Here is a 26,233-nt window from a genome sequence, read left to right on the forward strand (position 1 = left end):
TGTGTAATTAATTAATCTTAATTAACGCGTTAAAGTCCCGGCCCTAAATATAATGTATAATGTTTGTGTCTTTGACATTAGCGCTGCTATGCAGCCACCTGTGCTCTGTACTACGAAGCCAGTTCAACATACCCTGGATATGTTTGAGTTATCTTAACTAACCCTAACAAACGAGATCTCGCTAAGCGGTCCTACGACACTGGTTATCAACTCGGTAAATCAAGCCAGGGTTTCTCTCTCCAGCTGAGAGCTCGTTCATGTGAAAGGGGCGGGGTTAGCTACATTTGACCAAAAACAAACAGGGACAAGTGTACTGACATCGCAGCGTCATACTTCATTAATGAAAAGTAAACTAATATTAGACAAATATGAACTTTAAACATCCATGACTTAAACATATAATCCAGGATACAAGCCACATAGTTGCACCTGCAAGGTGAATATAGAACAACTGGTTAAAAAATAACTACGGAGTGTTTGAAAGCGTACAACAGGTTTATGATATCACTGCCCCATCTAAGACATGAGTGGATCTGACTTTAATTACATTTGAGTTGAGTGTTTCGTCAACTTAATGTGTTGCTTAAAATAATACGTCTGCATACTGTATGTGACAATGTAAGTGTTGCACGCATAGACTGTATATATAAATGGACGTAGGGTCCGTGACGTCACCCATAGGATTCTGCAGAGTTGCCGAGAAGCCCTTAGTAGGCGGAGTCAAAACTATAAATAATAATCTAAGTTATTGAGTTTTTAGCATAATACTTCAGAATCTTAAAATCCCTTAACGTTTGTTTGCAATTGTGCTAAATTCAACACTGGAATCAAGCAAATATTAATATGTTTGCATGACATTAGTTATTTATATTTTCATATCACTTAATTACACATTTAATACATTTAAGTCAAGCTAAGGTACATGTGATGGTAGCTAGTTAGTGCTCTTACCTGTGAGGCCTCCTCTAAACAGCATAATAACCAGACTGTATCGTTAAAACTAAGTACCAGTTCTAGATCCTTGACTTTAGACAAACAATTCAAAAGACAACTTGTATTTAAAGACAAATCTTTATTTGAATGTGCCTCTTAACCTGAGATATTAGTTATACAGTAATAGTATTGACAATCTAAAAAAACTGAGCAACTCAACAGTCAACTGTATGTTTCTTATTGTCTAAAGCATTTATTATTTTCATTTTCCCCCTCTCATATTCAGTGTGGACGGATTGAGACAACGTGGTGTCCAGGGAGAAACCTCCGTGTGATGGACGTCCTGTCTGTTGGTTTGGAGAGGACTGAGGGTCTTTCCTCAGCGAGGAGGACCAGGCCTGATGGAGGAGCCCATGCTGGGCATAGCTGATACCAACTGCACAGGCCTAGTCTGTCACGTTATTTGACTAAATGTGTTCACTTATACAATTAATAGGTTTACACCTTCTGTCCATATGTGCTTTTTATTTAAAACATGTTTGATTAACTTTTGGTTCACATTTCAGTAAATTGTATTTGCACTCCTTTTGTCCATTATTCTTACTGAAAATGTTAGATTACACATTCACATCTGACTGAAGATTGGCCCCATTTATTTGTGACGTTGCAAACTCTGCGGTACAAGGCACAAGTGATGTGAAGCTCATAAAGTGAGGCAAATATAAATAATCAGCTGATGGAGTGTAGATGTGGAAATAGCTGCATTCGATCAGCTGACTGTTTTTACAATAAAAGTAGTTTCTTAGTGTACTGGTCTTAAAATATCATAACATCAGCTTTTAATGTTCCTCTTGGATGTTCTTCTTGACCCTCAGAGAAGGAGTACATGTTGTGTCTTTCGGGCATGTCCTTTCCTAACACAAATGACAGGAAACATAAAACATATTATTGCAGAACAAGTGTGTTATTTATGAAAGCGGTGTGTTTGTGTGTTTAGGGGCTGTAGGTATAATTATTATGTAATTGTAATGTGTTTTTTTTATTTCAACAGTGAGCTACAAAGACAATCAGATTATGAATGAACAGTATGAAGTTCATCAACATTGAAATATATGTTATTATCAAAATAATATGTAACTGTTATCAAAACGTAGTGCAACTGAAGAAGCTTGCTCTGTTGTCTCACTGAAAGAATAACTTTTACCACGTTTTTACAGACAATATTGAGAGATAAATAGTAGCAGTTCTCACTATGTGTCAAATATCTTTGCCTTCAATACATTAAATTAGAAAGCTGACAAAGTCATATTGCTTGTTAACATCTAAATTCAACTTTTTGCATGGAAAAACCCCTCAACTTTACTGATGTGTAGGTGATCTAGTATTTAGTATTGTTTAATGGAATGTATATCAGTGTATTCAAGTCAATACTTCATTTATTTAAACCAATATCTTTCTTGATTCTTTCTACAGTATGAACAAAGAGTCTTTGTACCTGTGCTGAAGTTCACTGCTGTGAGGAGTCCAGTTCTGTCTCTCACTCTCTGGTCCAGCCTGTCTGCATCACCTGGACACCTTAAACAAACAAACAAACAAACAAACATATATATATATGTAAGGTACCATGTGTACAAACAATATAACTGATTCTCTTCTGTTGAACATGTTGGATTGTGTATTGTCCGAGTCAGGGTCCTTTTTATTTTACTGTAACTTTGGAAGTTGTGTTACCAATGCTTACTGTTTATTTGATACCCATTTGGTAATGCAATTAATAAAAACAACAAGGTTTGGGTTCGTTCTTCAGATGACTGTGACGTTAAGGTGTAAGCTCAATAATGAACTCCAGCTCAACTAACCATATTGTAATATCTAAGTAATCATCTTGAAATATGACATTAATAATTGTAATATACACACATCTTATTGTGAGGTTGATTTCACATACACTACTTCGACATTAGCTTGTCTACATACTTGAGCATAGCCAATTTAAATTAACCTTAGCGATGCGTTCCTACCTACATAATAAAATATCTCTCTAAGTTACAAGGATGACCTTATTGTATCAACCTCAAACAGAAGCCGTTTGTTCCACTTAACGCTTAACACTTGTCTATTTCGTTTTAACCTTTATATATACAGTGTATGAATTTAACTTGGAGGCTACGATTAGCATCGTTAGCACCAATGTAGCTAGCTTACATGCTAACCCTTACCATTCATTACGTAGCTGATTAAAATCATAAATAAAAAAACACATAAATAAAGCACTCAAATTTCACTTACCGCATTCATGCACCGTCTGTTTTAACCGCAGAGCGAGTCACAATAGTCTGATATATAAGCATCAGGGTTGGGAGGGTTACTTTGTAAATGTAATCAGTTACTGATTACTGATTACATGGCTCTGAAAGTAATCCGAATACAGTTACAGTTACGTGTCTTAAGAAAGGTAAACGTAATAAGATTACTTTTGGATTACTTTCTTTTTCCTGGGTATGTTTTGGTGAACAGGAGACACAAAAAGCAAAAGGAAACTAAACGTGTTTTTACTGTTTTAATGGCTTATCAAGAGCACACTGAAACATCACATCTGAAACGATGTAACAACATAATACACGTTTTGGGGATGCAGCTTGGGATGTGAGGAGTGAGGGACAGGTCTTAGAACGGGCGTGTCGCCTTCTGTCCTGCCAGTGTTGGCAGGACATTAATTAAAATGTCGAAGTTGGACTTCATTTTAAGGACATTTCGGCCAGGGGTGTAGAGCTATATTTGTTTAAGCACCGGATCGGCAAAACAGGAGAGTGTGTGCACCAGTCTGCCTTGATCTATGAATTCATATCCGTGACTCTCAGAGTATCTGCTGCCCACAGCTGTGTTATAGAAGGAACACCTCCTTCACTACATGACATCTCTGCAGCGCCAGGAGGCAGCGGGAGGGTTAACTCAGCCTCTGAGAAGACGAGCGTGCCGCGCAGTGCCTTTCACGCACCGCCTTCGCTGTGTTTACCTTCAGAAATAATCATTAGTAAGACTAAAGAGCGACCGCAGGCTGATGTGTTTTAACCACACACACATATACACACACACGCGCAATTTAAACGCAGACTTTTGTTCCTCCATGTTTCGTTGTTATTGTTTCACTGAGCGAGCGGACCCGAACGCTTTTTTGGTCCATCTGCGGCGGTAATAGGTTTTGTGGGTTGTGATGATTCGGCTGTACCTTTAGTAATGACTATTAAATGTTGAGAGTTAATCTTTCCACCAATAATTCCAATAAGTAATCCAAAATGTATTCACTTCAGGTTTACGAAAGTAACTGTAATCAGATTACTCGTTTTTAAAATGTAACGCGAGCTGAATACAGTTACTTGATTTTTGTATTCTGATTACGTAACGCCGTTACATGTATTCCGTTACAACCCAACCCTGATAAGCATGAAGAACAAACAGCCACGGCCGGCTTCAAGTTGTGTTCCCTGGATGAGCTGAGCAGGCAGAGTCCCTGTAGCTAGCTTCACGGAGCAGGTAGCAGAGAGAAAATAAGCTAGCAGCAGCAGTCACTTGACAGAGCCGTCACTCAATGTGACCACGCCCTAATTTATGCACAAACTTTAAGACCTAATATAAATAAAAGGGTCGCGTTAGAAAACAATTCACTCACATAATCATGAAGGTGGAATCTAACTATATCGATAATAAAATGTATGGAGCCAGGGGTAGAAACATGTTTTTTTCTGCTGTAAAATTGGGCATTTTAACATGGGGGTCTATGGAAATTGCTCCTTTCTGCAGCCATCGCCTATCGGCCAATATATGAACTGCAGTGTGTGACACTTCCGTATTGGCGTCCCGGCTCTACCCCACAGTTTGCCGCTTGGTTGCACGGCAAGATAGCTACGGCTCGAGAAGCTGACTCAGATAAGGAAATATTGTGATATTATATGATCGATGATCTGATATCAGTGTGATATGAATGATAAGTGCGACACGTCGGCGTCTTCTCTGCATACGGTAGTTTAAACTGTATTTCCATTATCCTGTAATATGACTTGATAGATTTAAACTCCGCAAACGGAGCTCTGATTGGTCAGCAGGCGGTGCTTTCACTGAGTTGATCTCTTTTCTATAGACGCCGGAGGCGGGCAGCGTCAGGTAAAGTTATTTAGCCTTCCAAACCTGAGCCTCACGCGCCGCCTATGAGCAAACCTTTCCAGCAGCATACTGACAGCCGTAGTTATATTAAACCAAATTCTCCTATTGCTACTTTACATAGTCAACTGATATCAATGATATTCTTACATACACACCTACTGTCTACTCTGAGGACATGGTGCAGCTTGAATGGCTGAATCCTTCAATGCTGGTATAAAAACGTCTTCAATGCATATATCAGTGGTGTCAGCTTGGAGATTATGATGACAATATTTCAATCAGGAGAGACGTGATGTATGAGTACATGTTTATTTATCGGGACACATGATATGCGGGAATAGTGATTGACGTATTACAACAAGTAACTGTAATGATGTTTTGGCGACTAGGCCCCGGGTTTGCAGGATGATCATTCAGGAGGGAAAGAATCGCTCTGATGAACCCCCCGGGGTCTAGACACTGGTGGTGGTGATAGTAGTTCAGTCCGATCTGAAGGGAGAAGGTTTAGCTTGGCCCTGTATTTAGGAGACAGGAGGCGAAGGGGTGGAGGAGGGTTTGCGTTGACACCTGAAATGACAACTGACAGGAAGGGGAGAGCAGATTTAAAGAGGTTAGCAGGTGCGATGATTGGCTAGCCGGGGCGTAATGCCCCTGATCACTTATTGAAATAACGTGTGACACCCGATGCTGTTGTCTTCCTGATTGAACTTACACTGAGCTACATTTCAATCAGGAGAGACGTGATGTATGAGTACATGTTTATTTATCGGGACACATGATATGCGGGAATAGTGATTGACGTATTACAACAAGTAACTGTAATGATGTTTTGGCGACTAGGCCCCGGGTTTGCAGGATGATCATTCAGGAGGGAAAGAATCGCTCTGAAGAACCCCCAAAAGAAGTGGAGTATGAAGTACGGAGCTGTGAGCAATCCTTACCTTGCGGCTGGCTGCGGAGATCTATGGATGAAAAGGAGATTAACATGGGGACATGATGAGCGCCGGAATCGCTTCCGGGCTGCGGGGTTAGTCATGTGCGGGACCACTGCCCGAAACCTGCACGCAGGTTTACCATGACGCAGACCCACTGGCCGCAACCTGCGCCCGCAGGGTTAAACCTAAGCGCGGACCCACTGGCCGCAACCTGCGCCCGCAGGGTTAAACCTAAGCGCGGACCTGTGTCCGCAACCTGCGCCCGCAGGGTTAAACCTAAGCGCGGACCTGTGTCCGCAACCTGCGCCCGCAGGGTTAAACCTAAGCGTGGACCTGTGTCCGCAACCTGCGCCCGCAGGGTTAAACCTAAGCGCGGACCTGTGTCCGCAACCTGCGCCCGCAGGGTTAAACCTAAGCGCGGACCTGTGTCCGCAACCTGCGCCCGCAGGGTTAAACCTAACCGCGGACCTGAGTCGGCAACTTGACTCGGACCCACGTTCGCGACCTGCACTTGCGGGATTAGCATACGCAGATCCGGAGTCATAGCCTGACAGATCCGGAACCGTAGACACGTATACATGCTGACATGTTACCACCACCAGTTATAGGTATATTTACCATCTTTTAGTGTTTGAGGGACCTTTGGATAGCCAGCACGGCACTGATGTCCGGGCGGATGTAGGATGTGAAGGCAGAGGAGGACCATCGTCCGAGTTGTTGCAGGGATGAGGATGAGACGCCTTGATTAGCAGCGGAGGTAGCTGCGCCTATCCTGAACGAATGCCCCGAGAATAATTGGGGCGATAAGCCGGATCTAATGAGAACTTGCTTAAGGTAATGATTGAACTGGTGTTGAGTTAAGGGAAAATCCCCTGAAATAAGAAATAGTGGTGAGAGAGGATTAATGGAAGGTCTAAGACGCAGGAATTTGATCATGGATCCATAAGGGCAGAACGGGGAATCGTTGCGAGCTGCGATGACGGAGCAAGCGCCTCCGCATTTTGAGTGTTTAATGTTTAAACTAAAATGGCTAGCGTGGAAGGATAGGTCGTTAAGGCAGACGTCTTGATTGGGATTGAATGATCGTGAAGCTGTGGTAAATTCGCCTGGTCTAAGAAAAGCATAAAATGCCAGCAGAAATACGGCGTCGAGTAGGGCGTCGATGTAGGGAGAAAATAATCCTTCTCTAAGTTTGGAGAGCATAAGGCGCAGAGTGGAGAGTGTAATGGGTCGTCTATGGTCTAACGCTGGGGGAAACGTTTTTAGAAGACCTCTAAGTATGAGTTTAACGGATAGGTTAGCAAGCAAGCTGGGGAAGCTGGGATCGAAGCAGCGAACGTTAAATTGTACTCCTGCTAAGAGGCCCCGGATGTATTGGGGTTTGAGGTGGCGATCAGTGGCGCAGTAGCACATGAAGGCGCACACGGTGGGGATGAGAACGGGTCTAATTGAGATGCCTACGGAAACACAAAAGAACGCAAACGTTCTCCATGCAAAGTCGTACGTTCTGAGGGTGGAAGTGGCTAAGCCTTTCCTCATAAAATATCTGGCCGACTCTAGGTGCCTAGCTAAGGGGCTCTTGTTTAATGTAGAGAGAGGAGATGCAGAGGAGGAATCCCAACGGGTTGCGGGCTGGCTTCCGGGCAGAGGTTCCGGAAGGTCTGAAATTGAAAGCGAGAGAGGGAATCAGCCACTATATTGAGGTGGCCGGGGACGTGACGAGCTGAGATGAGGAAGTTGTGAGTGAGGGAGGACCACGTGATGCTTCTCATGAACGGCATGATGTCACTACAAGAGGAGCGACCTTTATTGATGATCCAGACCACTGACTGGTTGTCGCAGAGGACCGAGATGCGTTTCCGTAGCCAGAGGTGGCCCCACACGTGGCAGGCAACAGCAATCGGATAGATCTCGTGCAGGGCGGAGGATGAGGCATGATTGGGAAATGAGGGAGGCCACGGGCCCGCGAACCACTCTCCCTGAAAGAAACCCCCAAAACCCACGGATGGGGCAGCGTCCGTGAAAAACCTCATGGAATCAGAGGAGTACACGAGGTCGTCGTAAAAGAAGGTGATGCCATTCCAGTGGGCGAGCAGGAGAGACCAGAAGCATAGGTCTGAGCGGCAGCCTTCGTCTAGAAACACGCGGTCGTGGAGGTTTGTTACAGCCGACGCTGCGTCCAGGAGGCGGGAGATGAATGAGCGCCCCTGGGGGATGACGCGCATGGCAAAGTTGAGGTGCCCGAGGAGGGAGAGCAGCTGCTGTTTGGTGATGACTTGTTGCTCGCAATAGGATTTAGTGATGTCGCGTATGCGCTGCAGTTTGGCGATGGGGAGAGATGCTTTCATGTCTATAGTGTCGAGTGTGATGCCTAAAAACTCCAAGCTAGTGTCGGGTCCTATGGTTTTCTCTCCGGACAGGGGGACGCCTAGCTCCTGAAAGCAGCATTTGAGTTTCGCCAGGGAAGCGCCTGAGTTATCCCGAGGGGGATCTATGAGGAGAAAATCGTCCAGCAAGTGGAGAACGGAGGGAATCCTGACATTATTCAGCAGAATCCAGCAGAGAGCTTCGGAAAAGGAATTAAAAATACAGGGGCTACTTCTGCACCCGAAAGTCAAGCAACTGCAAAGTAGAATTTAGCTTCCCACTTAATACCGAACATGTTCCACTGGGATGGATGGATGGGAATGATCTTGAATGCGTCAGTAATATCTGCCTTGGAGAGCCAGGCTCCTTGCCCCGCAAACTTAATTAGTTTGATTGCGTTATCGACTGAGGCATAATGAAGGGAGAATGGCTCTGGAGGAATAAGGCTGTTAATACTGCAAAACGGGCCGGAGCGGGGTGCGGACAGATCGAAAATCAGCCTTTTTTTCTCAGAGTATTTACTCGTGGCTATTCCTATTGGGCTTGTCCGGAACACTGAGAACGGGGGTGAGTGAAACGGACCGATAAGGTATCCTTTGTTGAGTTCTTTCTCGATAAGCTGGGAGACTATGGTGGGTTCTTTAAATGCTGATTGCAGATTTTTTGAAACAAGGGACACGGAGGGAGGAGAAATAACCCCGACCCTGAACCCTTGAGAGAGCCCTGACAGAAGATATTCTACGAACACGGGATCTGGGTGAGTAGAAAGCGCTGCTGCTAAATGTGGGATGTTGATGGGGGTGGAAAGGTGATGTTTCAGGAGTTTTTTCCCCCACGTGGTTTCTGCTGCGGGAACTTCACGTGCCCGCGCCTGGGGCAAACTGACTTCGGGTGAGCCTCCCTGCAGGTACTGCAGATATGGAGATAAGAACAATAAGCAAAGGTGCAGATATTTTCGTTGAATTTATAACAGATCCTGTCGTCTGCCCTAATCTGCGCCTCTTGCCTATTCTGCACCTGGTTTTTTTGTTTATTATTCCCCGACTGTGACGCAGGAAAAGCTCTGAACCCGGAGAAAGGCACTGATGGGCAGAAGGGGGAGGTGTGGCCCTGCGTCCCGCAGCTGATGCACGAAACAACTTGTTGCCCGCCAGTCGCCATCACGAGCAGCTCGGTGTCCAGCACGGACCAGTCCAGGCGAACGTTGCAGTGGGCTAAGTGAAGCGCTGCTTTGCTAGAAAAGCTCTTGTGATAGGAGTAGAACGTGGATTTCCCGAATTTGAGATAAAGATCGCCGATGAGGCCCAGATAAGCGTCTAACTCAACTCTTCTTTCCGGGTAAACGGAACACAGGACATCGCGGAAGATGCCGAAAGCAACCAGAAATTGTCCTATGTTGAGGTCTCTGAGGAGCCGAGGATCTGCGGACTTAAAAACGGCAGTGATGCTTCCTCCCGTGGCGATTGACTTGTCGCACTCTGGGGAAGGCAAGATGAGGGTGACTAAATTTATGTCTTTCCCTTCGAGGATTTTCGCTCTCAGCCGAGAGGAAATGTGAGCGCTCTGGGGAATATGAGGCCTACCTGAGTGAGGCGCTGGGAGTGCTGAAGCCAGGGAGTGAGGGGGAGCTATGATTTGTGGAGGGAAACCCCCGAGACCTGGCATAAATCCTGTTGGCAGCGAAGCGGGGACCGAGGCCCAGTTCGCAGAAGAGGTTGAAGCTCCGATGGGGCCTTTATCCATGGCCTGCAGGCGAGCGTCAATTAGCAGCATAGAGCTAGCCAACGATTGCAGGGAGTTTGCTATGCTATCCGTTAGTGGCTGATTACCGGGGCTCCCGGGCTGGGCGACGCTTGGGTGAGCCTGTGGAAAGGTGGACCTTTTAGATGGACCGGCTCTAGAGGGACTTGACTTTTTTTTCCTTTTCCCCCCGCGGCTCCGCCCGCGTCCTCGCTCCGGCCTCTCGGGGGTGATAGCTGGAGAGTTGGCTGGAGCTGCTGGGGCTGCTGCCCTGGGCTGATGGACCGCGCCGGAGACTTGGTCCGAGAGCTCCCTGAGCTGGGAGAGAGGGAGATCTGAGGCTGCAGAGATACCCTGCTGCCGTAAATGGGTGATTATGAAGTTTGCTTCTGCTGATTGTGAGCTGTCACGGGAAGCCAGGCGGGCGCTCATGCGCCGGAGGCTTGAGGAGTTCGAAGCTGCATCCGGAGGTACATCGGAGCCAGGATCGAGATCCTTCGAAAACGGTTCGTTCTCGGAAGAGTCTGTGTTAGACATTGTGGTTTGTTTTTCTTTCTTTTCTGAGTGTTTACGGAGGAGTATTCGTTTACTACCTTTTGCGTTGACACCTGAAATGACAACTGACAGGAAGGGGAGAGCAGATTTAAAGAGGTTAGCAGGTGCGATGATTGGCTAGCCGGGGCGTAATGCCCCTGATCACTTATTGAAATAACGTGTGACACCCGATGCTGTTGTCTTCCTGATTGAACTTACACTGAGCTACATTTAGTGGCTGTCACACTGGTTTGCATGTTTCGCAAAGCCCTGCTGCCTCAAGAAAATATCTGAATTTATCCTGACAAAAATCCCAACTTGTTGTTCTCTCGGCTGCCTTCAACCTGTCTGTCATAATTGCTTTCATCCCTATTTGCCTTGTCCAAATAATTTGCCAACTATTTGCCCTTGCAAGAAATTACAAAGAGACATCTAATTTATAACCCAGAGCAGTCATTTTTAGCTGGGAGCTTTAATACGAGCTGACCATGTTTGCTATTTTGCATTATTTTCTTTTTAATTGTGTCCTGCAATTGGAAAAATTAATTAATTGCAGTCCTCCAGCAGTCCAACATAATGTCTGTTTTCATGTGTGCTGTGAATATTGTATTTTCCTGACTTTTTGCAGTATGCCAATAGGCTGTTGTTGATCTTCTGTAACATGGCACGTAGCTTCTGTTGTGTTCATTCAATGCACACACACTGGGACAGCAACATGAAAACATCAATTTGTGTTGGGTATAATTGCTTTAAACAGACGGTTCTATTATACTTGTTTTGTTACAATCATAATAATTTTCTCCCAACATCAGTATCCATGACAAAATGAAACAAGCCACACCACCAGGCCAAATATCTAAATGTATTCATTCATTACATTTATCATTTGATTTGCGTTTGTTTTTACTGAAATTGTAATATATATAATTACAATATTGTGTGGGGGCCGCTGACTCAAATTCAAACAATAACAACTCTTTGGAGATTGTATAAGGTAAATAATATATATATATATATATATATTAGGGCTGTCAAACGATTAACATTTTTAATCAGATTAATCACAGCTTAAAAATTAATTAATCATGATTAATCACCATTCGAACTATGTCCAAAATATGCCATTTATTTATGTATATTGTTGTGGGAATGGAAAGATAAATGAAAGAAGGCGGATATATCCATTTAACATACAGTAGGCTATCTATGTTTATTATAACATTTTTCTGCGTGTCAAAATGAAAGACAACCCACACACACACCTATCAATCATCAAACCGTGGGGTCTTAATTCATTACGTGTTGATTTCTATCAACGGGGATTACTTCAGGAAAGTCGACAGAGGGGGCGGCGGCTAGTGGAGTACTTCGTGACCACAGAGTGTGAACGTTGTGATCAGCTGTTTTAGCGCAGTTCTCCAGTGAAGGGGGGGGGAGTCTCCCTCCGCAGCCGGTTGGCGTAGTTTTAGCACAGTTCCGTTGTACAGACCGACGTAAACAGCAGCCCTGTCTGTGCACACGGAGACCGACTCTGTCGTCCGGTGATCTAACCGCCTTCTGGAAAAGCTTCACAAGTACGTCGGTACGCAAATGCGCTTTGTGACACAAGTGACGGTACGCATTTCAGATTACGCACATCACCTGCGTACCAGTTATGTGCACCCCTGTACCAGAGCCATATTATTACTATTATATGGCTCTGCCCTGTACTACAGCAACAGTATTCTGCGTCGGGACTTCCTGCAACAACACCACGCCGTTATCAAAGATGTTCTATTGAGAAGACGATCACTACGTGACAAAAGTTTTCAAAACCGTGGCTACTGAAATCAGTCTTACTAACTGCTGTCTGTGCAATTTACTCCGCGCGAGTTGGCAGACTTTATTTTGCTTACTTTAACATCATTTCTCATGGTGTTGGTGATATCTATGTATTATTTGTCTCACTTCACAGATAAAACATTTGCATAGGTTCAAACTATGTGCACCATGAAAAATAAAGCAGCTCAAATGCCATATATTTAATGCTACACTTATCAATTTGTTTATTGTTTTGTAATAATATTTTTCTGTTTAGCTTACTGCTGCTAAAAATAAAGACTTTCATGAGTTTTTCATTACTCCCTCAGAAAGCACCACAGAAAAGAATATTTAAAAAAAATGGTAACACTTTATATTAAAGTACACAAATTAACCATCAACTAGTTGTTAATTAACATGTATATTAGCAGTATATTGGCTCTTTTTTAGTCATTATAAAACACGTATTAATGCCTTATTCTACATAACCATATTCTACAAGTAATAAGCCATTAGTTGAGAGTTTTTCCTCAATAACCCTCTAATTAAGGTTTATTTGTTGCGAGTAAGGAAGTTGTTGTACATGAGTTTTGGTCTTAATATGCTGTGCTCAATATGGGCCTAATAAGGCAGTAGGACCACAAGAATAGTAATTCTCCAATAACCAGGGTTCTTACACCTTTTCCAAAGTCAAATTCAAGCACTTTTCAAGCATTTTCAAGGTGCATTTTCAAGCTTTTCAAGCATCTTACAGCTGTTGTAAATTACATATTTATATACACATATTCAAATGATTATTTCCCTACCTCACATTAAATCAGATGTTCTTTATACTATAAACAACCAAATGTGTGTTTCATGATAGCATTCTACACGAGGATGAAAAATTAAAGAAAATAAAACTAAGTTTAATATTTCAAAATGAGTGATCTGTACGTAGACTGGGCCCTCCCATATAACCTGGCTGAGCCGATATAAAACAATCAGCCAAATAACTTTTCAATACATTATTGATTACTATTGTTGAGGTACTTTTAGGTTGGCAGTGAACATATTGTAAGTCAGAGGTAAATGGTGTACTTTTACTCCACTACATGTATTTAATACCTTTAGTTACTTCACAGATGTGGATGAATGATGGTAAATATAATCAAGTGTTAAATCAGACTTTAGTTCCACCTGGAGTAAATCCACCAGCTACCCTGCAGTCTACAAAGTACTTCAGACTAGCTGCACCTTCACCAGCTTTGAGAACACTTTCATGATCAATCATTATAAAACATATCATATATATTATTCTGAAATGGACCAATCTGCACAACGACTACTTTTACTGTCGATACTTTAACTATATGTTGATGTGGTACTTTTCTGCTTTTACTTGAGGAACATTTTGAATGCAGGACTTTTACTGTAACAGAGTATTCCTACACTCTGGTACTTCTACTTTTACTGAAGTACAAGACCTGAGTAGTTCTACTTTTACTCAAGTACAATATCTGAGTACTTCTACTTTTACTCAAGTACAATATCTGAGTACTTCTCCACCTCTGGTAGCGTATTCGTCTGAATTGTAGCCACAAAATCACGCAGAGCTGCATAATAATAGACTCACAATGGTAACAAGTGGAAAATAATATTTACAAATGTGTACAATGATTTGTAGGTGTGATGGAAACCTATGTGCAGAAATGCAGAGCCAAGGCTCAGGAAAGGATGCAAGCAGGAGCAGCTTTAGTCAAACACTGATATTTATTGAGAGTAGAATACGGCCGGAGAGGTCACAAAGTATATCACACTTTCATGTGAGGCAACCAAGCAAACTCTGAAGACAAAGAGTCAAACATGGATCTGTATATCTAAAAGGGCGGGACCTAAAAGGCCCACCTTACCTTAATCATTACCAGACATTGGAACAATGTATTGTATTACCAACTCACATGGGCCAACCTTCTCCCCCACAGGAAGGCAGAGGACCTGTGTCCTCCTCAAGTTACAGGCAAGAGCATATGCGATTCAACGAAAAGCATATCTTTGTAAATTAACAGTTTCTCAGAAAAGCTGAGAACCTCTAGACACAGAGAGATCGGATTGAAATATTCAGTAGGTAATTTTGACTACTCAAGACACCTGACTTATACATCTTCAAAGGAAGACTGTGTTCATTCGACAATTACATGGGATTAAAGCAAAATGTAGTTTTACTTGTATAATACTTCCATTTTATATAAAAGACAGTTTGTTATCAATTGTTTTCAAATAAACAAAGTATTGGCTTTCAGAATATTAAACTTGTTTCGGCAAATCCAGATGATAAATACAACTTTGAAGCTTGTAACGGCATAATTACAAGCAGAGAACAGACTAATGTAACATCACAGCAAGCATAACAACGGCCGGTGTTTCTTGTAAGTGTTTCCCCGGTACACACACGCAAAAATACACAAACACACTTGCGAGTTTCCCCCAATTGCTTCCCCCAGACCAGTAATACAAACGAAAATGTGTCTTCGGGTCAATGTGACTGATTTCGATAGATCAAGTCACATTTGGTTTAGGCACGAAACATACTACCAGTAGAAATACATTGCTTTCAAAATCGCTCTGTGTCGAATCAATAGATTATATTTCGTGACTATAAACACGAATTGCCGTGAGAGCTTCGTCCTCTGAACACCACAGGATGGGGACTGTAACGCACATAACATAGGTACGCTCCTCTGAAATGATTGTCCCCTGCAATCATTATTATCCCTCATCGAGTTCGATATTCAGCTTGCTAACGTTAGCTTAAACAAACGTAACATGCAACGTTAGCCTAATCTAAAATGCTCTACTACAGCGTACCTTTAATGTGGCTCGTCAGCGCAGACTCTCGCATCGTTATTTTTGCAAACTTTGCAGGAGGCTACTCGTGGGCTTGACCCTCGTCTTAGCCATGGCTTGTATTTGTCTTATGCTAGCCAATGCTCGTTGAAACTGCAACCTCTTGGCACACTGTCATCTATCACTCTCATCAGAATGCCCAGGTCACACGCATAGCGCGGGAAGGCCGCAGCGGAGCTGTTTTATGTAGAAGCAAAGCAATTATTTTCTTTTAATCTAAAAAGCGAACTATTCAGTCAGACAGCAATTTATTGTAAAAGTAAAGCATTCACATTTTCAAGCACTTTATCTCAATTTCAAGCACCTCTCCCAAAATTCAAGCACTTTCCCAACCTTGAAAACACCACGTCAAATTTCAAGCATTTTCAAGGATTTCAATCACCCGTACGAATCCTGAATAACACTTAACAAATATGACCTATTCTTATGTAACAAGATATTAAACTATAAGTGTTAATTAAGTCTAAATAACTCAAAATGAGGTATTTCTATCTTGTTCATAACCAATAAGCTAGTAATTTCACTCTAATTGACCTGAACAGGTTCCCTATTCTAAAGTTGCCTCCTCTTCACACTTTGTAAATACATTATAGCACACAACTACTGAAATTAACCTCAACAGTACATGAACAAAGTAGGCACACGTTCAAATATCTGTTTTAATAATGAAAGAGAGGTTCTGACATATACCAAAACATGTCAAGTTTCTCCAAGGCTGAGAACACATAACAGCCTGTACTTTTTAATAAATACAGATTTTGAACAGATGTTATGTATTTGTGATCATACTGTGTGCCCTGCTTGTATGTGCTTACACAATAGGTGTAAGCCTACTGTTCTCTCTATGTGAACATAGATTAAACAGCCAGCTAAACTCTTTTGAGAGCCAGGGAATGAGCAGCCATGCTCCTTTGTTTACTTATTTGCAGTCCACTGACATTCAAACGGAGTGAAACTATAAAAAAAGTGTCTGTGACGTGCAACAACATTAAAATTAACCTTTCTGTTGGTCGCTTGTTAGCAGACCCTTCACGCGATGGCAGAGCGAACAGGTACAGGCCAGTGTTAATTTCGTCAACGAAAACTATGACGAAAAATGTTCGTCAACGACCTTTTTTACATGACTAAGACGAGACGATGACGAGCTAAAAATAGATTCTTGATAACGAAAACTATGACGAAATGTATATTTAGTTTTCGTTGACAAGACGGGACTAAGGTGTTAATGGTGGACTATCGTACATTCAAAATGCAGCACATTTTCCCCCAAGTGCCCATCTTGTCTGTCAAAATGCATCTTACGTTTCTAACTTGCAATATCATTATTTCCGCTCTCTTCACTCCAGAAGAGCGATTTCCGGGGCCCTCATTTAATCAAATCCCCCTCCTCGACTCCTCGGTCCTCCGGTAGTGACCCGGAAATACATTTTAGTGTGCCATGTTGAAGGACATCTCATTTCTCTAAATGCACTTCGAGGACCGAGGATCGAGCGTCGAGGAGGCTCTCTGGAGGAGCTCTAACCGAGGATACACTGATGGGTCCTCCACGGTCCTCCACGACTCCTTCGTGGATGCATTTCCGGGAACAGAGATGTTTCAAAGCGTCGTGAGGCATGGCCAGACTTATCTCAGCCAATGGCAGCTCTACATGCATCCCCTGGATATTATTGTATTAACTGCTCTCATCGCAACGCAATGTTTACAGAGAGAACAGCTGTGAGGTCCGTGCATAAAGCAGGAAAGCAGAGCAGTTTGTATAATATATATATCACTCAGTATAACAGGCCTACTCTCTTTATTTGCTTTAGTTTAGTAGATAACTACAAACAAAGAGTCGATATTTTTCGGCTGTAGCCTGATTATGCTTTAGGAGCTGTAGGTGTGTGTGGTGTACAGTGTGTAGGTGTGTGTGCGCTGTACAGTGCGTAGATGCAGCGGACAGACAGGTCTCAGTTGGTTTGGTGTCCTCTGCTTACTTTTAATACTTGTAAATAAAACTTTTGGCCCCTAATTTATTTCCCTCATTGTAGCGACCAGAGAGGGGGGGGGGGGATATATCCAGTCTCTGATAGTGTTACGTTATTATGAGAGTGCTCTGTTTGATTCTGAAATTGTATATATTTATATAAATATACACACATATATGTGTGTCCCCGCATCTGTAGCCTGTTATTGTCTCATTATACCGCACTGTGAATGAATTAAAAGTAAAGTCAAAGTAAAGTAAGTAAATATATAAGTGGTCATGAACACATCTGTCCATCAGACAGAGGGCTGCTGTGCCTCCTGTCATCATTAATGGACGTCTCTTTAAGATGACCGCTCAGAGGAGAGGAGTTCTCATTTCTCTAACCGCCTGCTGCTTCCCATCCTCTCTCCTCGGCTCCCCTCCTCGACTCCTCCGTTCGCATCTCCTGTGGGCGGGACTAAATCTCGAGGATAGGAGTCGAAGAGGGGAGTTAGAGAAATGAGAAAGGGCCCCTGTGTCTCTCTTGCCCCTTTCAAACCAACGCGTTTTCAGCTCCGGCTCGGAGCTGGAGCCTGAAAAGTTTTCAGCCGGTTTTTCCTGTTCACACCGCAGTGGCGCCGAATCCGGTTCACTGCCAGCTCCAACAAATTGTCGGTCTAGAGCAGAGGTGCCCAACCTTTTTTGAATCGAGAGCTACTTTTAAAGTTGCCAGTCTGCCGAGACCTACCAGTCCAAATAGAGAGGCGTAGCCATTACTAACAGCCTACTACCAGGTAAATACACACTTCTACTTGTATAAAACTGACCTCTGTACGATTAATACTTCATAAAATACTGCCTTTATCTTACTTCTTTCTAATCTACACACACATACAAGTATTTAACTGAAGTTACACAACAGTGTTGTTGATACAGAGTTGGAGTTTATTCACACCTCACATACTACAGTGGGTAATGTTTTCAAGAAACATTAAACAGTGCTGCCACATATGACGCAGGGAAAAAAGAAAAGACTCTTTCTTTGCCATTATATAAAAATAGTGTTACTACAAAAGTATAAATTAGGCTTAGACAACTGAGACAACTCAGATCTGAAGCTACACAGGAATCTGCTGCCAAAGTGCAATACAAAAGACAACATTAATAGAATCAAACCCTTTTTTTGTTGCATATAATAGATTATACAAATAAATGCCTTTTTATAGTAGGATGCAAGCAACACTAGTTTCTTAACCTGAATTGATAATAGACTATAATCAATTTAAACAGAACAGATCTTAATGTTTGCATTCTTATACGATTTTGTACAATACTTATAATGAATAAGTTCAAACAAACTCAAAGCTGATTAATAACGGTATCTAACTTGAGTTTTTATTATATCAAAAACCTGTTGAAATGCTACTGTTATTTGTACTGTCCCCCAAAAGCGCCTCGGCAGCCTCCAGGAATGCTTCTTACATAACTTCGCCGTCTTTGAAAGACTTCATGTGTTTCGCAAGAACTATAGGTTACTTACGTAATCCCAGCCCTCAGAGTAACATGAAGTGAGATGTCTCACTATGGGATGTGCCTCATCGCGGAGCAAACCGAAGCATCAATCTCATTACGCCAATCCTGATTGGCTGGTGATCTTGACGTCAGCGTCAGGGGAAATCACCCCCTATAAGTAGCTTGCGCCACAACGCATGCGTCATTCAAAATAAGCACCTCTTCTCGCTTCACCATAGCAAGTAGGGCCGTCTGGTGAGACATCTCACTTCATGTTACTCTGAGTACTGGGGTTACGTAAGTAACCTATAGTTCTCATTCATAACACTCCGTTCGATGTCTCACTATGGGATATTGTAGCTCCCATATTGCCAGACGAGCTTATCTCGAAAATCGCCAACCGATCAGAATTTTAACAGGTAGGACTCCGACTCAACCAGGTGCCCAGCACTGCTTGAGTCAACCTGGGAGTAGAACACCCAGACTGTTAAAAGGCGGACACAAGTGAGCAGCGAGTACCAGCTCGCCGCTTGCACCAATGTCTTGAAAGGGAGACATCCTGTACAGAGCCCAGGATGCCGCCAGACCCTGAGTCAAGAGAAAACTCGCGAACCCGAGGGTGCCTGCAAGCTCTGACTTGTATGTGCCCCACAGCAATTGCTTCCACACAACAGTGGGAGAGCCGTTGCTTAGTAATAGGCTTGCCCTTGTAAGGGATAGCCCAGGACACAGGGGGCTTGGTCATTATGACAAAGCACCCCCGATCATGGTACCGCTCACGGGCCAGGCCCATAGAGCCAAGCGCTCTGGGTGTGGGTGAAAGATCGCCCCCCCCGCTTGGGACAGTATGTCCCTGCGTAGTGAGAGCTGCCAAGGCTGCCCGCACAGCAGCTGATATATCTCCGCTAGCCAGTACATAGCTGGCCAGTGTGGAGCTATCAGAATAAGTGTGTGGCGTTGCTCTCTCACTCTGGCCAGAGTTGGAGGTATCAGAGCCAGAGGTGGGAACGCGTACAGAAGGCCCGGGGGCCAACCGTGCGCGAGTGCATCCACGCCTAACGGTGCATTTAGATCACGCATCGAAAAGTACAGCAGACACTGAGCGTTGTCTTTAGATGCGAACAGATCCACCGCGGCCCGGCCGTAACGCACCCACAGCTGGCTCACAATCCTTGGATGTAGAGTCCAGTCTGCATAAAGTGGTGCACCTCTGGACAGCAGATCTGCCCCGAGGTTCATCACTCCCGGTACGTGCGTCGCTCTCAGAGAGAGGAGACGTCTACCGCTCCATAGGATAAGTTTGCGCGCCAGTGTGTGTAACTGGAGAGAACGCAAACCCCCTTGGCGGTTAATATACGATATTGTGGTCGTATTGTCTGTCTTCACGAGGACGTGATGTCCCTTGAGGAAAGGCAGAAAGCGTATTAGGGTGAGAAACACCACTAAAAGCTCCAGGTAATTTATGTGCGCCCGCTGGAGGTCTCACCGGGCGACCTTCATAAATACCTCCCCAACCTGTCAGACATGCGTCCGTGGTGACCACTTTCCGTGAAAGGACAGCACCCATAGGCACACCTCGTCCTAGAAAAGTCGGGTGCAGCCAGTGGCGCAGTGCCATTACGCATCTCACAGTAACCATCACTCTAGTTTTAGGGCGGCCACCCAGCGCTGAAACTCCCTCATGTGTAAGCGTCCCAGTCTTACAACCAGGATGGCTGACGCCATGAGCCCCAGCAATCGCAAGCATGATCTGAAAAGAACATGTTTGCGCAGCTGGAAAAGAGCAAGACAAGCTCTGAAAGCTTTCACTCTTTCCGCTGACAAGCGAGCTGAAAAGGGCACCGAGTTCAGGCATAAACCCAGGAAGAGTATAGTCTGCGCGGAGCACAACATGCTCTTCTCTGTGTTTATTATGAAACCCAGGTTGAGCAGGTGCTTTACGAGGACATTTGTCTGGTGCCCCTTATCAACAATACCCACCGACACTGCGCATGCGCGTGGCGGTGGTGCCTTTACAGCCCCAGCAGGCACTGCGCATGCGCGTGCCGGTGGTGCCCTAAAAGCCCCAACCGGCATTGCGCATGCGCTTGGCGGTGGTGCCTTCACAGACCCGTCAATAATCCGCCTTTTGAGAGATGCCGTAGCTGCTCTCAGAAGGGGAACAATTGGCGGGCTGTTTATTGGCTTTTTTGATTTTCTATTCATCATTTTTTTGAGCTGCGCCCTCGGCCTGAAGCCTGGATGCGTCAGCGGCAAATGTTTTATGACAGAATGATCAACCAATGTGTGACATGTGTTTGTGCAGACTTGAGGATGGTGTTTAGGCATCTCTCGAGGCAGCGGGAACACATTCACGGAGGGGAGAAAGAGGGGCTGTCACGCCGCTCGCTTCTTCTTCCTCGACTGCTGGCCGAAATTCTGGGTTGGCTGAGCCTGAGCTGCAGCCGGAACCGGAGAGTTTCTAGGCCAGCCTGCCCTTGTCTCCAGCCTGGGCTGGGGACTCGGGGTGAGCTGCGACCTCTGCGTCTTCGGTGTTCTAAACCGAGCAGAGTTCGAGGCAGCTTGGGCAGAGGACTGCTGCTGCGAGAGCAGCGGCTGGACCCTACGAGGGAGGCAGAGGTGGAGTGCCTCGTCCTCCCTCTTCTTCATCTCACACCTCCTTTGCATGGAGGCGAGAGCGGAGCCGAAGATTCCCTCGGGAACAATGGGCATATCCAGCACATCCTCCTTTTCCCGGTCTGGGAGAGTGGTGAGGTTGAGCCATCTCACTCTTTCCTGCACCACCATGATCCCAATTGCTTTGCCCACGGGCGCCTGGACGGCGCATCGTTGGACACGGAGACAAATGTCGGCAGTTAACAGCGAGGACACGTTCAGGGCCTTGGCGGACAACGCTGCCACTTTGTAGGCCTTTTTAGTCATTGCTGACTGAAAACGGTCCGACTTTGCTGGCAACGTGGGGTTCCTGCTTGGTGACGGGCCCACCTTTGGTATAAGGTGAGCCGCTACCAGCGGTTCCATGGGCAGCATGCAGAGCAGGCCGAGCTTCTCCATTCCGTCACAGTCTAGGGAGGAGGCACCCTGGATTGGGACCTTGTTGTGTCGGTCTCTCCATGAGACCGACACCTCATCCAACATCTCCGGGAAGACTGGAAGGAGTTGTCTCTTTTTCCCCGCTGCTTGGGGAATATGTTTTCCCTCGTAGCGGGACCCGGAGGTCTCCTTGGCCATTTCGGGCCACGGGACATTGAGTCTGACCGCAGCGCGTTTACACACGGCTTGCAGGTCCATGCTCAGACCGGGCGAAGCTGGTGTACTATCGCCCGGGAGAGCAGCACTTGCCTCAGGCTTTGCAGCCTGAGCCGGTGACATGAAGTTGTCCTCTTCCTGTTCATCCGATTCGTACAGGAGGCGTCGTCCTCCTCGTAGTCAGGCCCGTGGAGATCCTCCGCGGGTGAGACCATGGTGAGGTCTAACCGGGAGCCCCAGCTTGGTGGAGCGCGGGAAACCGTTCCCGCGTGTCTTGCCGTCACCGGGTCCCAGCCTGCCAGGGCGCGGGATTCCGGTTCTATAGCCCTAGCAGATAGTGAGCCCCAGACCGACACGGAGAGGGGCTCACTCTCTGTGGCGGACGCCCCCGTGTCCTGACTGCCGGTCGGCGGGTCCGTGGACATGGAGGGGTCCTGTTCCGACAGGCTAGCTTGTCGAGCTAACCTTCGGCGGAGGCTCTTAACAGTGAAGCGGACGCAATGTCCGCATGAGCCGGGGTTGTCGATAGCGCAGGACGAACAGACCTGGTGTGTGTCTGTGCCCGATATCTTCAACCCGCAGCAGCAGAGTCGAGCCACCGAGTCCCTGACTCCTCTGGTGCGAGGGAGAGGGGCGTCCATCTCGGTCGCCTCGTGGCGTGGAGAGGGCCCGCTCTCGACAGGTGGGACGGGAGAAAAGATAAAACCACCTTGTCCTTAATCCGGAGAAAAGGACGGTGTGGGTCTTTTATTCCCGGAGAATACTGACTGGTGTGGCAGTATGCTCTTTAAATCCTTTCTTCCTCCGTGGAGAAGAGAAAAGAGAAAACTTCCTCGCTACTGTGGTGTCGGTAGAGAGGGAGCGAGCTAGCAACAGGTGTGCTGCTAGCTTGAAAAAATTGGACCTACCTTACTTTCTCGGGTACGAGAAGGGCGAGGTCGATTTTAAATACTAACAGCGTTAGTACTACCGTCTTCCTGCGAAGCAGAAGGAGTAGCCAGCGAGCACTCGTCGACCGAAATGGGTATTTGGGTTCAGTCTGTGGACAGTGAAGCTTGCCCGGCTACTGTAGAGAAGTGCTCTGAAGCGAGAAGAGGTGTTTGAATGACGCATGCGTTGTGGCGCAAGCTACTTATAGGGGGTGATTTCCCCTGACGCTGACGTCAAAATCACCAGCCAATCAGGATTGGCGTAATGAGATTGATGCTTCTGTTTGCTCCGCGATGAGGCGCATCCCATAGTGAGACATCGAACGGAGTGTTATGAATGAGAACGTGACTGACACGATAAGATGCTATGGTAGCAGGCTTGCTCTTGTTGTTGGGCCTGGTGAAAATGGACTGCTGTGCATTTAGCTGTCCTTTCAGGCCCCTCCCCTTTTGGGAGCGTAGGGCAGAATTAGGAGGGAATTCCGTCTCGTAGCGTTTGTGCACTGTTTGGAAATGCCGCTCCTAAATTACCCTTCTTCGATAAAGCCACGCTCGCATTTTAGATGAGACATATGGACTTTGAATTGGAATAGATACAACAATAATCATCCTCCCACTCTTGTGCGTCTGCCTGCCTGCAGACCTCCACTCTCAGGACAGTTCCGGTGCAGACCTCCAGTCTCAGGACACCTCCACTGTCAGTACAGGAAGTGGAATAGATACAAAAATAATCATCCTCCCACTCGGAGCGTTGAGTTTTTTTGAGTGAAAATGATATATTTTGGGCTTTTTTGCGTGTCAAGCCTGTCACTCCCGTTGACACGGACAACTTCAGCGAACTAGTGCACTGCTCACTGCACACCAACCACGCCTCGACACATGGGGTCACGCCGGCCAATCACAAAGCTTTGATGCGTTCAAGTGCATTATTCTGGCACAGGAAGATTATGTTACAGGACATTAACGATAAAACAGAACATTGTTGTTCTATTTTTAGACACATCTCGCGATCGACTGGGAATCTCCCAGATTGACTGGTTGGGCACCCCTGGTCTAGAGGCAAGAGCTTCGGAGCTAAGAGGCGTGAACAGAGCGGGAGCAGAAAAGGGAAACCGGAGCTGAACCAGAAAAGCTACAGCTCGGAGCTAGAAAGGGAAAAGTACTGGTGTGAAAGCCGCATCTGTGTGCGGGGGGCGGGGCCTAACAGACATGCTGCAGCGGACACAGAGATCTGCCGGAGACGGAGCATTCAGAGAGTACAGAGACACTCTACAAGGCTTGATGTGGAAAAAGCTCGTTTGCCATTAGTGTTATGGCGTAAGCGCGTTGACACGAGTAGAGGAGTCTGTCCAAACAGCTGGCCAAAAGGCGTCATATTCAATCGGAGAAATGCACAATTTTCGACTTCCTTAACTCGTAGCTCTGTTGCGCCAATTACGAGTAACGTTATCACATCAGGTGCACAGAGGTGGGAGAAGTACTCAGATCTTGTAGTTAAGTAAAAAAATACCATAGTGTAGGAATACTCTGTTACTGTAAAAGTCATGCATTCAAAATGTTCCTCAAGTAAAAGTATAAAAGTAGCGACAATAAAAGTAGTCATTGTGCAGATTGGTCCATTCCAGATTAATATATATGATATGTTTTATAATTATTTATCATTAAAGTGTTCTCAAAGCTGGTAAAGGTGCAGCTAGTTTGAATGACTTTCTATACTGCAGGGTAGCTTGTGAATTTACTCCAGGTGGAACTAAAGTCTGATTTAACACTTGATTATATTTCACATCATTCATCCAAATCTGTGAAGTAACTAAAGGTATTAAATACATGTAGTGGAGTAAAAGTACACCATTTACCTCTGAACTGTAGTGTAGTAGAAGTACTAAGTAGAAACACATTTAAATGTAAAGTACAAGTACCTCAACATTTTACTCAAGTACAGTACAATATGATAACATAATTACACATATTTTATTTATTGATTTCACATGTAAATAAAGCAATGTTAATTCGGTTAACAATTTGTTTAGTTTTTCTTTAAAAAATAACAAAAAGTACCTACAAGAATACCGTTAAGGTACCGGATCGATAAGCAGTATCTATAAGAGTAGTAGTACCGTTAAAAACCTTAGCGATACCCATCCCTATATATTACACAAGTAAAGTGTTAAGAGAGTGAAATGTTGCTTTACGAATTTCAACACTTGATGCTGTCACATTGATTCCAATTTCAGATACCTGTATTTGCCTAACTGAATTAGTTTAAAGAGAGAGAACATTTTGACTAACTACGAAGGATAGGAATGACTAAAATGTGACTAAAACTAATAACCATTTTCGTCTAAAGACTAAGTCAAAAACAGCTGCCAAAATTAACACTGGTACAGGCAGGGCCCATAGTGATAGCCCTATAGTTTAAATCTACTACCCACAAATAAACATGGGTTACTATTTAGAACATTGGAAATGTATTTAGGAACCTATCCATGTGATCTTAAGTGGGGGTGGACCTCAAATCCTCTAGGGGGGTCCGGGGGAGTTAAATGCATCAATCTGGTGCACTTTGAGGGGAACATAAAGAGACTTGATCTATGGGAACAGGAAACCCATATGAAACAGAACTGTATACATTTCAATAATCATAAAATCATGGCCATAACCAATAACATACCATTTCCAATATGAAAAAACACTGAAACTTGTTTATTTATTTTTGGTTCATTTATAACTTATGGGTGTGTCTCTCCTGAACCAGCCTCTTTAAGGCAGCAGCAAAGACTAGTTTTAAAAGTGTATCTTACCTTTTTTCACCTAGTTAACTTTTTTTAATTCATGCATATTTGACTAATCACTACCCCCTCAAATGGAAATATGTGTTTACATAAATGGTGACCACACCGTTTGAGACCCACTGAGAAAGACTAAATTAACTATCTAATCACTCAGAGTCCTTTACCTCACCTGAGCTGAGGTTATCCCGAGCTTGAATGACACACAGAGACCAATCAAGGGCTTTGATTTATGATCTGTATGACAGTGGCCATGTTGGCAGGCCACATCATGTAGACAGCCAGTCACCCTGTGTGAGGCAGACCCACATTTGTGTAGCATACAATCAAAACACAAACAACAATACATACAATCAAAAAATCCTCAGGCCAGCAGACTACTTAACAGGCCAGGCCATCGGGAAAACCCCCGGTCCTAAAAATAAATGGGTCGTGAAATATACTTGGGCG

General features: G+C 44.7%; 1 long non-coding RNA gene across 1 annotated transcript in view; it reads right to left on the reverse strand.

Annotated features, from left to right (window-relative positions):
* Positions 1-1,821: 1,821 nt before the first annotated feature.
* Positions 1,822-26,233, reverse strand: part of LOC139432929 (uncharacterized) — a 45,003-nt gene continuing 20,591 nt past the window's right edge. The window contains exons 2-3 of the long non-coding RNA XR_011642503.1: positions 2,429-2,508; positions 1,822-1,847 (exon numbers count right to left, since the gene is read on the reverse strand). This is a non-coding gene — a long non-coding RNA (uncharacterized lncRNA). The remainder of the gene's footprint in view (positions 1,848-2,428; positions 2,509-26,233) is intronic.

This window comes from Pseudochaenichthys georgianus, chromosome 23 (genome assembly GCF_902827115.2).
Source record: "Pseudochaenichthys georgianus chromosome 23, fPseGeo1.2, whole genome shotgun sequence".
NCBI classification, from domain to species: domain Eukaryota; kingdom Metazoa; phylum Chordata; class Actinopteri; order Perciformes; family Channichthyidae; genus Pseudochaenichthys; species Pseudochaenichthys georgianus.